Raw genomic sequence first — 18,130 nt, 5'->3', positions numbered from 1 at the left:
GGGGCTCTCTCCAGTGTCGTGTCTGTGATTCGCTGTCTGGGACATCACACTGGCAATGAGAACTTGCCCATCACAAGCTACCAGAGCATGGGCTCTCTCTAGACTGTAATGTCTGTGATCTGCTGTCCGAGACATCACACTGACAATGAGAACTTACCCATGACATGCTACCAGAGCATGGGCTCTCTCCAGTGTCGTGTCTGTGATTTGTTGTTTGCAACACCACACTGGCAATGAGAACTTGCCCATGACATGCTACCAGAGTAGGGGCTCTCTCCAGTGTCGTGTCTGTGATCCGCTGTCCGCTACACTGCACTGGTGACAAGAACTCACCCATGACATGCTACCAGAGTAGGGGCTCTCTCCAGTGTTGTGTCTGTGATTCGCTGTCTGGGACATCACACTGGCAATGAGAACTTGCCCATCACATGCTACCAGAGCATGGGCTCTCTCCAGACTGTAATGTCTGTGATCTGCTGTCCGAGACATCACACTGACGATGAGAACTCACCCATGTCATGCTACCAGAGCATGGGCTCTCTCCAGCGTCGTGTCTGTGATTTGTTGTTTGCAACACCACACTGGCAATGAGAACTTGCCCATCACATGCTACCAGAGCATGGGCTCTCTCCAGACTGTAATGTCTGTGATCCGCTGTCCGGTACATCACACTGACGATGAGAACTCACCCATGACATGCTACCAGAGCATGGGCTCTCTCCAGACTGTCATGTCTGTGATCCGCTGTTCGGGACATCAAACTGACGATGAGAACTCACCCATGACATGCTACCAGAGGGCTCTCTCCAGACTGTCATGTCTGTGATCCGCTGTCCGGGACATCACACTGACGATGAGAACTCACCCATGACATTCTACCAGCGCATTGGCCCTCTCCAGAGTGTTGTGTCTGTGATTCGCTGTCCAGGACATCACACTGACGATGAGAACTCACCCATGACATTCTACAAGAGTATGGGCTCTCCCCAGAGTGTCATGTCTGTGATTCGCTGTCTGGGACATCACACTGACGATGAGAACTCACCCATGACATGCTACCAGAGCATGGGCTCTCTCCAGTGTCGTGTCTGTGATTCGCTGTCTGGGACATCACACTGACGATGAGAACTCACCCATGACATGCTACCAGAGCATGGGCTCTCTCCAGTGTAGTGTCCGTGATTCGCTGTCTGGGACATCACACTGATGATGAGAACTCACCCATCACATGCTACCAGAGCATGGGCTCTCTCCAGTGTCGTGTCTGTGATTCGTTGTTTGCAACACCACACTGGCAATGAGAACTTGCCCATGACATGCTACCAGAGCATGGGCTCTCTCCAGACAGTCATGTCTGTGATTCGCTGTCCGGGACATCACACTGATGATAACTCACCAAAGGCTTTCTGCTCTAAAATGAATGCCAGCAAACAGATACCAGTCTTATTTCCCTTTTTTATTCAAATCGGTGACTCTCAGGTGAGTAACACATCAGCAATGAATTGTGGGACTGGTAGTCCGTACCAAATAATACCTCAGTGGGCTGATGGTAAACATCATGACAATAAAGTTCTGATCAGCGCTGTGGAACATTCTGGCGTTATTTGAAAATTGGGAGTAACAAGAGGGTGCACCCGTGATTGTGAATTTTATTGTCCTGATGTTTGCCATCAGCCCACGGAGGTATTATTTGGGAAGGACTACCAGTCCCACAATTCATTGCTGATAAGTTACTCACCTGAGAGTCACCGATTTGAATAACAAGCATTTACAATGCAATGGTCTCGGCATTGGTAAAGTTAGAGCTATTGGCATTGCTCATGACATTATTTTTGTTTATGTTTTTGTTTTTGAAAAACATTTAAAGAAACGGCATTGTTATTTACAATGTCAATAGCTTAATCACTCTCAAATGCGAGACCTATTGCATTTGCACCCACACACAGAGCCACCTACACACACACTGATTAAGCTATTGACATTGTAAATAACAATGCCATTTATTTACATGTTTTAAAAACAAAAACATAAACAAAAATAATGTCATGAGCAATGCCAATAGCTCTAACTTAAACAATGCCGAGACCGTTGCATTGTAAATGCTTGTTTTAAGGGGGCCTCGAACTGGTCTCTATCGGGCTCTGTTTTGTGCCCTGGCATAGGCGGTCCTTTTTTTTCCGGACTGCAGTGACAGCAGGCACATCGATGTGCACGTGGTGAGGGTTGTAGGGGAAGGGAAATCATTTCAAGAGAGTCCTTTTCTCTCTGGATTTCCCTTCTGTTTTTGAATCTCAGGAGCAGCAACATTTTCGTGGTGTCACCTGGGCTGTAAGTGGAAGCGTTTTCAAAATTATACACAAGCCATAGTTGCTGCTTATTTATCTTATGCAACTAACAACCATTGACAAAGCCAATAGTCCTGACTTGTTGTAGGTATGATGTGGCTTGTATCATATATCTGGACGCAATGAGAGGAACAGCACAATAAAAGTCGGACGGTACACTGTGCTACACAGATTTGTAGCTTACGTATTTTTAAGCCACCCCCTTAATTACACTGACCACGCCCCCTTGAGAGGCCCCCCCCCCGTTTTTTCATCCCACTTAAAGCCCTGCCAACGAGTATGTGATGGTACCTCGAGAGATCATAGGAATGGCAAAACAGTGCTATACACATCTCTCTCAGTATCACATACCCCAGCATAATATAAAAATACGACCACTCACCGGAATTTGAAAATGTCACCGCGAACAGCCCTAAAAGAAGCAGAGGTGTCGCCAGTGAGGTAGTGAAAGAGTGAGGTAGTGAAAGAGTGAGGTAGTGAGGGAGAGGGATGTTGTGAGGTAGTGATATATAAGCATAGAGTGATGTTGTGATGTAGTGAGATAGAAAGAGAGGTAGTGATGTTTTGAGAGAGAAGTTGTGAGATAGTGCGATAGAGTGGAGTAGTGAGGTAGAGAGAGTTATGTAGTGAGAAAGAGCGAGGTAGTGAAACAGTGATGTAGTGAGAGAGAGGTATGTTGTGAGGTAGTGAGATGTAAGCAGAGTGGTGTTGTGATGTAGTGAGATAGAGAGAGGTAGTGTAAGTGAGTTAGTGAGATGTTGCATAGTTCTGATCCCGTGATGAGGAGCACACACGCTGCTGAACTTGGCTCCTGACTGTCAGCGGTCAGGTAAGGCAGGCGCCTTTTATCTGACCCCTCGGTTAAAGTTCTTATTAAAAAACACACAGCGGCCAGTGCGGGCCAAACGCAAAATAGGGTTAAAAAAAACAAGATTTTCATGTTCAATCTGACACTACTGCAGTCCAAAGAAAAACTGGGATAAAATAAAAATTTTTCGTGTACAATCCAAATACAAGGTGCCTTATTTCAAAATAGACACTGTGGTCTGTGGTGCAAGCTGGGCGACAGCTAAGGTTAGTGGCAAAGACTGAGTATGAATGAGCGCTGGTTCGCAGTCACGGCAGGCAGACTGACCTGCAGACGGGTAATAGCAGGGAAACAGGCGAAGTCAGTGGCGTTAGCGAAAGTAATTAGGTAAGGTTTAGTGGTGAAAGCAGGAGAGCTATATGCAGTCAGTGGTCAAAAGAAATGTGGCCCATCTTTTGTGAATGAGAAAAGGAGGAAACGGAGCTGCTGTCAGTTTTGATGTAAATTCTATAACCAGTGTCTCGGACAATCCAGACGTTCTACCTTAGCAATAAGCACATCCATCTGAGTAGCGATCTGAGGCACCGGCTTAACCTGACAATGCCTGCTGTTAGCTCTTGTGTTAGTTCCTAACTTACCCTTTGTGGGTTAAAGATGGGGGTATCGTAGGTCTACCTCGTAATACGGTTGAGGCAAATACAGTGGAAAGTGGTTATTTAAGCCACTTCTTTATTCTGGAATGTTAGGTATGATGTAAATTGTGGTAATAACGATGAGGCTGTAATCTACCTTGTCGGGTAATAAATATGCTCCCAGTTTTAACAGTATCAGAGCATTTACAACACCCTAATCCAAAAGGTAGCAGAAAGCTGGACATTCAAGTGCTGATAACATGTTCGAAGGAAAATAGACACACTGACACTAAAGTAAAGGGAATGATAAGGATGACATCTCTTTCTATGAGGAAGTGATATCGTTGCACATTGTGTATGTTATTTAGCCCTCCGAATAATGGGAGTGTTCTGTGCTTTTTAAGTTTAAAATATTGAAATTTGAGTGTTCGAGGTTGTTCAGTTCTATACAAAACTGCGTGCCGAGCTCTAACGTCCCTCCAATAATGTACATCTCATGCGCCCCATTCGCATTTACACAGTGCATTATGCACTCATGTTTCCTCGAGAGTGTCGGGGGTCCGACGACGTTCAGGTTTACGAGTGCTGTGCCCACGAGTGCTTACCCGACGTCTCTCTGGAACTCTGCTGGTGAATCGACCGTCCTTCTCCAGTGCCCTATGCCTCTGCTAGTCCGAGACTGCCTGCCATGCACTGCCTGCTGCGTGTGTGGAGCGTCCAGTTGTCATGGTAACGCACCACCTCTCCCGGAATCCGCACTCGCATTCCCGCCTAAAGATCAGTGAAAAATGTCCTGGTTTCGTTTTGCCTCCACCCCCTCCCGAGGATCCGCACTCACTTCTTACCTGGGTCACCAAAACCAGAATAAAGCGAATATGCACCGAAAAAGACAGCTATCCTAGGGCGCAGGGAACAACGTCAAAGATAGTGCTGCCAGGTTCCATGCGAGGCACTTCCGGCGATCGGGCAGGGGTTTGTTGCGGCTCGTGTCGCGTAGGACGTGATGCTGCCCCTGAAAATGTAGTTTATTCTTTCGCGCTCCGGAATAACGTCACTGTGGATATCAGAAACACTAGACTGCTGCGTTTTGTTTTTTGGGAGGCCGTGTTGGCCACTCAGAAAACTCGATAATATCAATAAGGTGTAAGAAAGTAAAACCCTGCCGCTCTTTCATAATCCTGTCCATTGCTTTCACCTTCGCCGCAAGCCGCTTTCTGGACGAACGAATTTGGCCACCAAACAGTACAAGCCTGTCTGCCGATAGGCATCAATTATGTAACTGTAGTAATTCTAATTAGAGGTGCTCTAACTGAAAGGAAGGATCGAGCCAGGGGTCCGGCTTGGCTGTGAGACCGTATACGAGCCGAACATTAAAACAAGCACACCATTGCCTTTCTCCGAGGCAGAGCAGAAATGCCTCGGAGAAACGCAGCGTCCTTTTCGGATTCGGGGGCGTGTTTTGCTGTTATCTCCTCCAGCCATTGGCTGGAGGCGATAATTAGACTTTCTGCAAAAAACACGCCCGATCCGAAAAGGACGGGGCCTGATCGGAGAGACAAACCTCTTCTCCAATGGCTGGCCAGCATTCAAGAGGCCAGCCAATGGAGAAGAGGCGAGAAGAGGGGCGGGTTCAAGCCCCTCTTCTCCAAAACATTAAATCTCTCGACTTCCGGTTCTGCCTTCGGCAGACCGGATGGTCCCGAGACCTAAAAAGGGAAATAAGACTGGTATCTGTTTGCTGGCATTCGTTTTGGAGCAGAAAGCCTATGAAAAAGGGAGGATTCCTGAAACGCGTCAGGCTCTGCTGATGGCACCTTGGTTCTCCCCTATATGTTGAACGCGCTGACTGTGAGTGTGCCCTGCACTTTGGGTAAATGTGGTCTTTGATATATATCAATCTATATATCCCCATCCTACTGGCAGCTGCTAGTAGGTAGTTCTAGTTAGGACCTAGTTTCCATAGAAAAAACATTTTTGGTTTTGCTCTTAACTTTAGCACCATTTGAGGAATCTTCACAAACTTTTCAAAACTAGTGCGCAACTCACTTAATCTGCTATCTTTCAAGTTTCGAGGTGATTCATCAAGCGGGGTCTGAGAAAAAGACGTGGTCCCAAAAAGCATTTGTAGAATGCAATTTCCCATAGAGATTTTAGACACGACTTCAGCAGTTCAGGCTGTAAAGAAGAACACCAAATTTGGCAGAAAGCTCTATCTTGGCCCCGAAAGAGTGCTTTTAATGATTTGGTGTAAATTTGTTCAATAGTTTTCGAGTTATTAAAGAAAAAACTAATTTGTCTTTCTAGAGTGGCAGAATCTTCGCGAGCCCATACGGACCTCTTTCTGAGATCTGATTGGCTGTCAACACTTCAACCAGGAAGTGTTGTAGTATAGATGGTGGGTTCATTGTCGACGTTGCTAAGTTAGCGTGAGCTTCGCTGCCATGAGGCTGCTTATGCGCACAACATTGCACGCGTTTATTTTGCAAGACTCTGTTTGTGCCCCTCTCACATGAGAACTGTCTGCCTTTCACGTTCTCTACTGTGCTCTGAGGTTTAGTCTGCACACGATGTACAAGGTCGATCAACCATGCCCCTTGTTATTCTGTTCTGGTCAGCCCCTCGCACCTAGACATAACATGACACACACACAGCTGCACTACTGGAAATCGTATGGTTTAATATTGCAAGCGAAACATGTGGTTGACACTTGGAGAGACACCTTTCCAGAGAGAAGAGCTGTGATTGTCCTGAGATGTAAACCTTTCATCTAGAGGTATGGGGGTCTGCTGACAAAACCCAGTGGTCTTCCTTGTTATAATAAATTCCTTCTTACCAGGGGAGGGTGGTCAGGCACTGTAGTCCTATTCCACTGTCTTTATAAAATTATTTCCCCGTTTGTATTCTATGGAATTGTGATAATGCTGACTATATTGTGTTTATGCATTTTGCTGCTAGTAATGGCATGTGTACTGTACCATAGGGCACGTTTGTTAAAATAAACGTTTTAAACTATACCGCATCTCTAATTACGCTAATTGTGGACAAGTATGAGTGAGTGAGCGAAAGAGTTGTCTGGCTCCCGTGATCTCTGAGAAGGGTCAGGAGTGTCGTGTTCTGGGTTGTCTAATCATTGGTAGCTTCGCTGTTATTCGGAGAACGAATGAGACACTATTGCTAGTCGGTTTGTGATTTTGGGTACTAATGTGGTAGGTCGGTACACCCCCTAGTCACTGAAGTCCTGGTTTCCTGCGCATAGTTCTGTATATGTGCAGAATCCCTGCAACACGGTGCTGCCAACATTTTGGTCTGGATCTTATCTGCGAGACGCTTTTTTTTTTTTAACTCTTTTTATTGATTATCAAGACAAGCAAATCCATACAATCGTAGGTGCTCACCGTGCAGTATAGCAATCACAGAAGGAAACATTACATTGATATATCATAAATAATCTGTCACAGCTTGTTATTAAAGGAAATAAGCAATAGCAGCCAGATAAAACAGCAATTGGACGATTAATAAAAAGTTCCAAGGTGCCCCCCATGTCTAGTGTCTGTCTAGTCGCCTCCCAATACTATGTGAAATATTCTACCCCGTCCCAGCCTCAGCGTGTGGAGTTTCCAGGAGAGTCAAGACATACCACCTCAGGGTGCCATGTTGCATATAGGACCTTGTTGTTGAGTGGCCCTACCCGTCTACCCTACACCCGTCGGAACTATGCCTGAACCCATCAGTGAGTCAGAGGAATTTCGAAGGGAGACCACATATAACCTGTAAGGACCAGAGATGTCCCTGGGGCGAGAGGAGCTAGGGAGAGTGCTGGCGTAAACCTCACTATTGGAGTTCCAATAGGCAAGACTGTTCAACCAACCATGCAAAAATGGGGCAGTCCTACGACCCCAGTGTAGTGCAATTTCTCGTTTAGCTAATAGACTAAGGGAAGCAAACTTACGGACAGTCTTGGAGAAATTTACTGTATATCCTAAGAGTGCCACTTCCGGCGTGGGGATGAGGGAGAGCTTAATCATGTCTCCGAGCGCTTTGTGAATTGCCTCCAAATAAGAGTGTATAATGGAACAGGTCCAAGTCAGCGTGCGGGGCACAGCATTTCCGGCAACTGTGGGGCCTACTGGGATAGAGTCTTTGCATTTTAGCAGGGGTGATGTACATTCTTCGCAAAAACATAAAATGTAGCGGTTTATGTCGGCTGTTCAATGAAATGTCTTTTGTGACTTTACAGCATTTGGCCCATTGGTCATCTGTGATGGACGGCCGAGATCAGTTTCCCAGTCCCTACGGACCTTGTCATCCATGGTTGGGATAATCGCGGAGCAGGCCTTGTAGAGTTTGGATATCAGGTGTTCTCTGCTCTCGCTTTCCAGAAGGAGGGAAAGAGGAGCGAAGGAGTCGGGCTCCAGTGGGAACCCAGGTAGTGTCGCCCTTAAGGCAGAATGCAGTGGCTTCAGTGGCTTCATGGAAACGGGTATCTTCCGTTACTGAGAAAATGTGCCCGCCGGGATACAGGTCGCCCAATGTAGAGATGGAGAACTTGGTCAGTGTGCGTTGTACACGTTTTTTGCCTGTGATAGGAAGCCAGCGGGCATTTGGGAGAGAAAGAGCCAGTGTATCGCTTAAGCTTATCCCAGGCCCAGCTGGTAGTCAATACTGTTTGTATATCGATAGGGTCCCTAGGTACGCCTCTGGGAAGGACAGTAGCCAGCCGTTCAGGGAGAACAAAATCCACCTCTGTGCGTAGAAACGGGATTCTGGCTTTCGGATGGTGCCACGCAAAGGCATAGCTACACTGAGCCACGAGGTAATATAAGTGGAAGTCTGGAACCCCAAACCCGCCTCTAATATATGGTAAGGTGAGAACCCACCAGCGGACACGCGCCTGTTTACCACCCCAGACCAACCATATGAGATGCGATTTTTAAAAAGAAACTGTTAGGCAGAGGGATGGGGATATTATTAAACAGATATAGAAATTTGGGAAGGAAAATCATTTTAATAATGGCGATTCTGCCTGCATTGGACAACGGGAGACGCAGCCATTTCTCCAATTGAGTCTCGAGTACCCCAACAGCCTGTCCATAATTAAGCCGGATAATCTGTTCCGTGTCCAGGTAAATGTGTATGCCCAGATACTTGACGGAATCTGAGCACCATTCAAGAGTGAATTCGCAGGGCCAGGGGGTCGTGCTGGGAGTCAAGGTTAAAATAACAGATTTATGTCAGTTAATACCTGGACCAAAATGTTGGCCGAAACGTAGAATCTCTCCAATGAGCTGTTCTAGATTTAGTTGGGGATCACTTACATATAAGATGGTATCATCAGTATGCAGGGAAACCAGGAGGGACCACGTGTTAAATTGCAGACCTCGTTGTAGATGTCTCTCCTGGAAATGTCTAATTAAAGGGTCCATGGTGAAAATAAATAAAAGGGGCGATAAAGGGCACCCCTGACGTGTACCACAAGTAAGAGAAAATGGGCGTGAGAGAGTGCCATTTACACAGAGTCTCGCCGTGGGGCGGCCATAGAGCGGAGCCGTGGTGGCCATAAAGCCAGCCGGCATGCCCAGACATGAAGAAAGGCTTTTCCAGTGTGTCAAAGGCCTTTTCTGTATCAAGGAGTATTGCCGCGGCAGGGATTTCGGGGTTGATCCTAAGAAGGACCGCAAACAGAGTTCTGAGATTCAAAGAGGTCGAGCGGTGAGGCACAAAGCCGGACTGTGCTGGGGAGATAATGAATTCTAGCAATTGAGATAATCGATTTGCAATAATTTTTGTGAGTATTTTGTAATCTAAATTAAGTAGAGACAGAGGTCTATATGATCCGCAGGAAGAGAGATCCTTGCCAGGCTTGGGGAGAAGAATGATAACGGCCTCGCGTAGCGTGGGGGGGGAAAGATCTGTTTCTCAAGGGCCTCGGCGTATCAACTGTGGTGCTAAGAGGTCCTTGAAGGCCTTGTAAAATTCCCCGGTAAAACCACCCAGCCCGGGGGCGGAGGAACTGCGGAGAACGTTAATAGCTCCGAGGACCTCAGTCTCGGTGAGTGGCTCCGCCAGAAAGTCCTGCATGTCCTTTTCTAGATACACTAGTGCAACCTCAGAGAGATAAGCCTTCTGAGCAGTAGGGTCCCTGCCCAATTTAGAGGTGTAAAGGGAAGCGTAATAGGACCGGAATTCGTCGCGAATGTCGGCCATGGAGGTAAGTATAGTATTCGCGGAAGAACGAATCTCAGTAATGTATGCTTTGTTGTAGGGAGGTCGAAGTATCTGAGCAAAAGTACGACCCGGGCGATCGCCCTCGCCATATCGTTGGGCAGTTTGATTTTTGCCTAAAAATAGGATCTCACGATCCGCTGTGTCTCTGTAGTCAGAGAGGAGGGCCAACCTTCGGCCTGCCAAGGTAGGTGCTGGGGTGTCGAGCCTCTTTATGTATATCTGTAAGCTCACCTTTCAGTCTCGTCAAAGTGGTGCGGAGCGCCTTAAGCACGCCCGCATGCTTGGAAATGCATACACCACGTATGTACGTTTTAAACCCCTCCCACAGAACTGCCCAAGTGTCAACCGAGCCGGTATTAATAGTAAAGTAGTCCTCAATGGCCTCGTGGATCTCATGACAGAAAAGGTCGCCGAGGAGGGCACGACCAGGGAAGCGCTATTGTCTCTCAAACGCATCAGGCCGCGGGACTCGGAGAAATAGTTGGGCCGGGGAGTGGATGGAATATGTCCTAGGGAGTGTCTTCAGCGCGTGATACCAGAAGGAAATACCAGGAGAGAGTAACCAATAATCAATCCTGGTCCAGGTATTATGTTGACCCGAGTAGTGTGTGTAGTTAGTAAGGGAAGGGTTGCGTCTGCGCCAAATATCAATCAGTGAAAATTGGTTGCATAGGTCAAGAAGAGCACAACGCGCTCGAAGTTTAGTGTCAGGGGAATCTGCAGTACTATCAGGGCTATGTTGAGAAGAAGATTGAAATCCCCGCCGACTAGCAGTAACGTGGGCTCCAGCTTGGGGAGTTGAGCATGGAAAGAATGGAAAAATTCCGGGGAGTCGGTGTTCGGGGCATAAACACAGAGGAATGTAATCTTGTGACCCATCAACAACCCAACCACCATGGTGTATCTGCCTTCTCTGTCATTGATGACCGACTGACAGCTAAAGGGGACTCTCTTGTGTATAAGAACAGCCGTTCCTCTCCCGTAGTTACTAAAATTCGCAAAATATCTATGTGTGCCCCAACTGGATGCAAAGCGGGCGGGGTCTGATGTAGGCAAATGGGTTTCTTGGAAGAAAGCAATGTCGACGTTGAGTCTAATCAAATGATGGATAACCTGTCGCCGTTTACGATTGTCATTGAGACCCCGGACGTTCCAGGACATCAAGGACAGGTTGGAGAGGCCGTCAATTACACCTGGCTGTGCCATCTAAATGTCATGAAATAAAATCAAGCACCATTGTGGAAAATGTAGACTGTGACAGTGAGCAGCCTGCCAGATAATCAACAATCAAAATGTAGTAACAACCCTCCCCCCCACCACTCCCCCACCCAGCCTTACTGCAATAAAGGTAAGGCAAACCCAAGCTTGAGAACTTAAAACATAGTACCAAATTACTTCACAGTGGAACAAAAGACTTCAAATCGGTACATTAGGAACTCCGTAAACAAACCCAAGAGGGGTGGCAATGCCACGCCGGCCGGCCAACTGCATGTAACCTGCTAAACTAATGAGTAATGAATCCCCCAAACAGTATGACTCAAAGAAGAATTAGCAGTTTGGAAAATTTAACCAACTCTGGAGCTAGAGAAAAGTTCCATGCTTTGACCCACTATGTGGCTTCCTTGCGTCTGACCCACTATGTGGAGGAGAGGGTCCGCTCCCACCCGCAGCCGTCTGATCATTATTGCGTTTGTAAGTGCAACAGAAGTCCTGCACGTTGTTGGGATTGTCGAAGATGTGTGCCCGGCCACCCACCTCCACCCTAAGCCTCGCAGAATACAGCATGCCGTATTTCAGTTCCAGATTTCTAAGTGTAGCCTTTACCCCATTATACTTGCGCCGGGCCTCCTGCACCATGACGATAAAGTCTGGATACAAAGCGAGTTTGGAGCCCTGCCATATGGTGTCCCCGCGTTCTCTGGCCAGGCGTAGCGCAGTGTCACGATCTCGAAAGATCATAATACGTACAATGAGTGGGCGCGGGGGGCAGCCAGGGTTTGGTCGGTCCCTAAGGTACGATGGGCATGCTTCACCACAAAGCCCGGTGTAAAGGATTCCCTCCCAAACAGATCCGATAGCAGGGTCTCCACGAAGAGGTCACGGCGGCCAGTGGCAGTCGACTTCTGCACCAGGATGCGGATGTTGTTGCGCCGGCTGTGCGCCTCGAGGTCTTCATTTTTGTCGGCCACTTCTTTTAGTATGCACTCCACCCTCTCTAGTCGCTTGGCTGATTGAGCGGTGCCGTCTTCAATGTCCGATTATACATGCCTCCACCACATCCAAGCGCCTGTCATGGACCCGGATCTTGGCCCCAAGTGATTCCAGATTCTTGTCAAGGGCGTCAAAGCGCCCATCCAAGGCCCTATAGCCCGCCCTCAGCTCCTGGAGCAAGGCCGCCATAGGAGCAGACGAGGAATAGTCACGGCCCGAACTCTGGCCCCCCTCCGCGATGTTGGAACTCTCCTCGGTGACCCTCTCGAACAGTTTCTCGAATGGGAGTGTTTTCTGTTTCGGATCTTTGCAGCCCATGCCACTGCACTGCGAGCCGAGTCAGGCCACCCAGACGTGATCACTAAACTGAATGCAGATGGGGAGCTGGCTCAGACCCAGGGTGGCGACTGCCATGACGCCAGGCAGTATATAGGCCCTAGAGAGCGCAGACAGCACCAGGTGAGCCCCTGGTGCCAGGTAAACCCACTACCCCACAAATCCAGGACGGTGGGTGACGTGGAAATGTACTATGGCCACTGTGGATCTGGCATCTGGATTGTGCAGAAGGTCACGCAATGCTGTTGATGCAGGAAACTTAGGTTAGACAAGGGGCGGTGCAACCACTATGCAGTGAGGCGGGGTGCAATACAGTCAAAGCTGACAACAACCGGCAGGAGCGGGCCAAGCTGCGCCAGATCAGTCACTATGCCAGCGCGCTATCTTGTCAGGCCGCTTCTAGGTGGAAACTCTTGGTGCTGGAAGGCACCAGGGCCCGATCGCCAGCTAGAGGGTCCAAGCTATGTAGAGGCGGCACCGACCGCGATCGCAGGGGCTGTGTGGCCTTGGGGACAGCGCAGGAGCAGAACTAGGAACCGGGGACAATGGCAGTGTCCAACCCCACCCCCGCCGCGCTCCCAGTGACGACCGGGCAGCTGCCTCACGTACTCGCCCGCATGCCCTCTCCCTGCGGGGTCCAAGGGACGTAGAGGGAGCGCGGGCTGATGATCCGTGTAGGCCCAGACCCTAACGGGACGATCTGGAGTCCAAAAAGGAGGGGGGTAAAGGAGATCTGCCAAACCAGCACCCAGGGCACTCACCGCAAACACCGGTCCCCGGGTCTGGAAGATTGCGGTCCCAGGAAAAAGCCGCTTTCACTTTCACCACCACCAGCCGGGCCAGTCACGGGCACCTGGCGCTCTGATCTGCTGACAGAGGTCCCCGGAGCGCTGTCATGAAAAGGCCGCACTGACATTCACGCACACGATCGCGTGCAGCAGGACATCATCGGCATGATGGTGAGGTGATCTTAGAAGAACTGCTCAGGATGAGGGGAATATCGCGGGTAGATTGGGCCGGCTGGCGGAGCTTCAATGCCGCACGGCCATCTTGGTCTGCGGCTTGGCCACGCCCCCATCTGCGAGACGCTTGAGTTGTGCTTGTGCTTGTCCACAATACCCTCAGTTCTGTCTCCGGAGACAGCTGTGTTGGTGTAACCTCCTATATTGATGTTTTTATAGGTTCATTCAAGCTTGAAGTGTTGTTGCGCTGCCTCTTTTTAGGTTGTTCATCTTTGCTTTGGGTGATGGCGCATAATATTCTGCCTCACATTTGTGGGGCTCTGAGCCTTTTTGGCTCTACATGGAGTCCCTGATGCTGGTGTTGCGCTCATTTTTGTAGTAGAAGCAGATCTAGCTTACCGCTTCTAAGTGTTTTATTCATGGGTCACCTTTCCGGCGGTGGATGGAGCAGATAATCTGTTTCATGAGTACACTGCCACAGCCCTTCCTAATGCATATCACCCCTATCGGGCTCTGGAATTTCCGCTTACAGCTTGGCAACACCGAATTTGGTTTAATGGCGCCCTTCCTCACCCCATCACGCTGGTCCGTTTAGGTCCTTTATCGATAGATGGGGCCACTTGGCCCGTTTTGGCTGGATATACCCTGCACCCGCGTGCGCTGACAATGGCCACGCTGGCAGAACTTCGCATGTTACATACTTCTTTGAAACACGTACATAGTGCTGTTATGCAGTTCATGTCGCGCAACGTTCAGATGGGACCACCTGGCGTTGCTGCACAGCCTGCTGGACCTGTTGGTGTTACCATCAGTCCTGTCATGGTTAATTCCGTCATGGGCAAACGCACACAAAATAAGGACGATTTGCCTTATTGGCTAGTTGAGAAATGTGGACAACTTGAAGCTGTCTTTCCCAATACTTCTCATGTGGAGAAACACAGGATTTTGATTATTAGTTAGCCTAAAGACTTGCTTCCTAAAGTAGTAGATTGTAACACCTGCGGTAAGGTGTTTGTAGCGGTATATTTGAAGTGTTTCGGCACTCCCTCTGACTGTACTCCCCTCCGTGATTAAGCGCGTTCAAGATAGACATGGCACTGAAGCAGCTGTTGAGCTGGGGATGCGACTGGTGGGGGTCTTCGACGTGGTTGCTGATATGATCCTTGCCAATGTCAAGGGCGATGCAGTAAGCTTTCAAGTGACAAACCGCTTGGAGGCTGTCCCTAAGGCCGACAAACCACGCGAATTACCTACAATTATTGCAAAGGCTTATAAAACTATAGGCCGCAATAGTTTTGGAGTTAAGCCTTTTACTCAAATGCAAACTTAATCTCCAAAACAACAACAGGGCCAGTCTGATAAAGACGGGCGTCCAGTCTTTTCTTCAAGAAACTGGAAGAACAATAAGAATGGGCAGCAACAACAGAAGCAAAGCTTGCGTGCGGGCTCCCCGACAACTGAACCCTCTGAGCGCAGCTATGACTTGCACGACCGCTCGAAACTTAAAACTCCTGATAGATTTCAGATCCCTGATCAGCGTTCTCCTCATTCTTCACAGGACACATCTGCCTCTGCCACAGGGACGTGACCAACCTAGACAATTTGAAGTCAAGGGAAAGCAGGAGGAACAGCCGCGCTTCCGAGCCCCGTTTCAAAAGAAAAAAATTGCCGCTTTAACAGCGAGATATTCTCAAGACAGTGAGAAAATGACTGCTGGATTGGTCTTGGGCGGTGACTCTGCTCGACAGCACAGCGGAAGTTACCATAGTGCCGGAGGCATTTGTGTCCTTGTCTGGAGGCGACAGCAACTGAAACTTTTATTACAGTAGAGACAGCTGACACCCGAGTTGGCCCCCCAGATAGACTGTATAATATAGTTTTTCAAATTGAAGGTGACGTTGAACGTGTAATCAGAGATTGTTTGGGAGAATCTGACCTCTTCTTATGACATTTTGTTGGCGAAGGCATATTTGTCCCACCATTTGTTCTGGCCGCATCAAGAGGGAAGGATGTGATACTTCCGAGTTTTTCGTGTTACGTCCCCAAAGAGCATGTAGAGGCCTTTGCAGCTGAGTGGGCTTTAGCCCTGCACCGGCAGTGTACCGTAATTGGGTGGGCTGGGGTAAAGATTCTCCATTACATGAGATTCAAGTGCGGTCTATGCCTCAACCACAACCCCAATATGCCATCCGACGGGAAGCTAAGGGTCCCGTTTCTGTGGTTCTAACTGAGTTGGAGTATCAAGGTGTGATTGAGACATGTGTGTCACCGATGAATAATCCTCTTAACTGTATCCAAACCTGATGGGTCTTATCGCATAGTTTTAGATTACCGGCATTTGAACTCTCATTGTCGTACTTTTGTGGTACAGAATACCCATAGCTCTGCTCTTGTAGACAGTCTTGTTCGTAAAAAATATAAAACGACAATTGACATTTCCAATGGCTTCTATAGCCATAACCTGTCCCCTGAGTGCAATCAATGGACCGCATTCACGGCCGGTGGAAAATAGAGTTTTTTTGTGCTTTTACCTATGGGGTATAAGAATAGCCCCGGGGTCTTCACCACCTGTGTAGTCTCTTTGTTAGACAGCATTGACCCAGATGCATACTCGAACGATGACGATATTTATCTGACGGACGACAAACTTTGGCCGCATCTATGCCGTGTTGACCCCATCATTCTTATGTTTGCGGACTACGGTTACACATTTAACTTTGCGAAATCACACAGCTTGCTATGCGATGCTCTTTTTGGGCTATGAGCTTAGCAATGAAGGTAGGGGCTTGGCACCCCACTTTCTGGAGAAATGCGCACGTTTGCAGTCTCTTACTTCTCTGAAGAAACTTCAATCTTTGCTTGGATTTTTGAATTTCAGGCGGTCTTACATTCCTGACTATGCCCAGCCTACCAAGCCTCTTTAGGCTTTGATACAAACTACATTTTGTAAAGTCAGTTGGCTTGCGGAACATTGTGTTATTTTGCAGTCTGATCTACTTGAATCTAAGTACTTGTCAACACGTGACAAATACACAAACCTGGTGATACGAATTGTACCAGGTGCAGTGGGTTTGACTTACTTAACATACAATGAAGGCGACACAATTCCTATAGCATACAAATCTCATCTGTACACTTTAGCCGAAATGTGTTTTGTTTTTATTTTATTTTATTTTTTGGGTTTTTTTTTTACACTGTGGAAAAAGTTTTAACAGCTGTGCAGATGGCAGTCCTGAAGGAACACGCACTAGCGCAGGGGAAACGCATTTTGGTGGTTACTCCTTACTCTGCCTTAGAAGCAGTGACAAAGGCGAGTGTACCAAACTCCAAAGCATTACATCCCCGTTGGATACAATGGGATACTTCTTTGCCGTCTCCTGATGTCCTGTTTATCTTTGACTCCTCTCTTCAGACACAGGAGTTCTTTCAGTGTGAACACGTTCATCCACCTTCTCTATTTTTGCTCCCATTTGGAGGAGTACAAATGTATCATTTACACAGATGGCTCGGCGCAACCGGCCACTGGTTCTAAACATGCTTGTTCAGCATCTTGTGCTGTTGTGGCAGGTAAAATGGTAAATGGAGAATTCAAGTCTGAAAAAGTGCATACACAGGCACTTGGAGACTGTACCGCCCAATTGGCTGAGCTGCACGCTCTTGTTCTTGTTCTCGAGTTTACAGATCCAAAAGCGCCTACTCTGATTGTGTTTGATTCTTTTTACTGTGTCCAGTCTTTTAATAACAACTTAAGTTTTTTGGTCACAGAATGATTATCAAGACTCTAAAGGCAGCTTAATTAAGCATTAAACGCTTTGGGTTCGAGTGGCAGATAACGTCTTCCCCTCACACAGGTTATTCATACTCTTGGTCATCAGCGTGTGGGAGCACATGCCCTTGGGAATTGTTTGGCTGATGAAGCAGCCAAATCAACAGTAGCCACGTGTTCCGTAGCAGCTGTTACAAAGCCCATGACTAAGATTGATAATGACATTTTGGAAGCAATAGCTGCTACTACGGAGGGCCTTAATTATCCACAAGGTTTCCCTTCAAAGTATTCTTATCAGTTAACTCACGATCAAGTTACCTTTGCAAGAATACCGGACGTTGGTGATCTGCTGAATCCCAACGCGGACCGCAGACCTTCTCTGATCAAAGCCACACACGAAGGCTTGGCTTCGGCCATTGCCTGAGGGTCTGCAACAGTTTCTATATTGCAGCAACATTACTGGTGGCGTGGTTTATATAAACAGACCCGCAATGATGTACTTTCTTGTGACAGCTGTCAGCAAATTAAGCCTTCTACGGTAACACGTCCACCACAAACACAGCTTTGCATCGCTGATCGCCCTTTTGGCTGTGTATATCTTGATCACTGCGGTCCCTTTTCCTCTGATACTGCATACAAATATATTTTGATTGCGGTTGATTTGTGCACTAGATTCCTTTGGTTGTTATTGTTATTGTTAACTTCGGTTTATATAGCGCCAACTCACCTACAGGTCTCTAGGCGCTCAAGACCGACGACAAACAAAAGTAATGCAGAACGTATGAAAGGCAAAAAAGAAAGGCATTCAGAGCAGCTAATTAGGTGAGCCAAAGGCCTCCCTAAAT

At 47.9% G+C, this 18,130-nt stretch overlaps 1 protein-coding gene across 2 annotated transcripts in view; it reads left to right on the top strand.

Moving 5' to 3' along the window:
- The window catches only part of LOC146869559 (E3 ubiquitin-protein ligase TRIM39-like), a 185,518-nt gene that overhangs the window by 9,693 nt on the left and 157,695 nt on the right, over positions 1-18,130 (top strand). The gene's annotated exons all lie outside the window — the stretch shown is intronic.

This window comes from Triturus cristatus, chromosome 1_1 (genome assembly GCF_964204655.1).
Source record: "Triturus cristatus chromosome 1_1, aTriCri1.1, whole genome shotgun sequence".
Lineage (NCBI taxonomy): Eukaryota > Metazoa > Chordata > Amphibia > Caudata > Salamandridae > Triturus > Triturus cristatus.
This window is presented reverse-complemented; position numbering and strand designations above follow the sequence as displayed.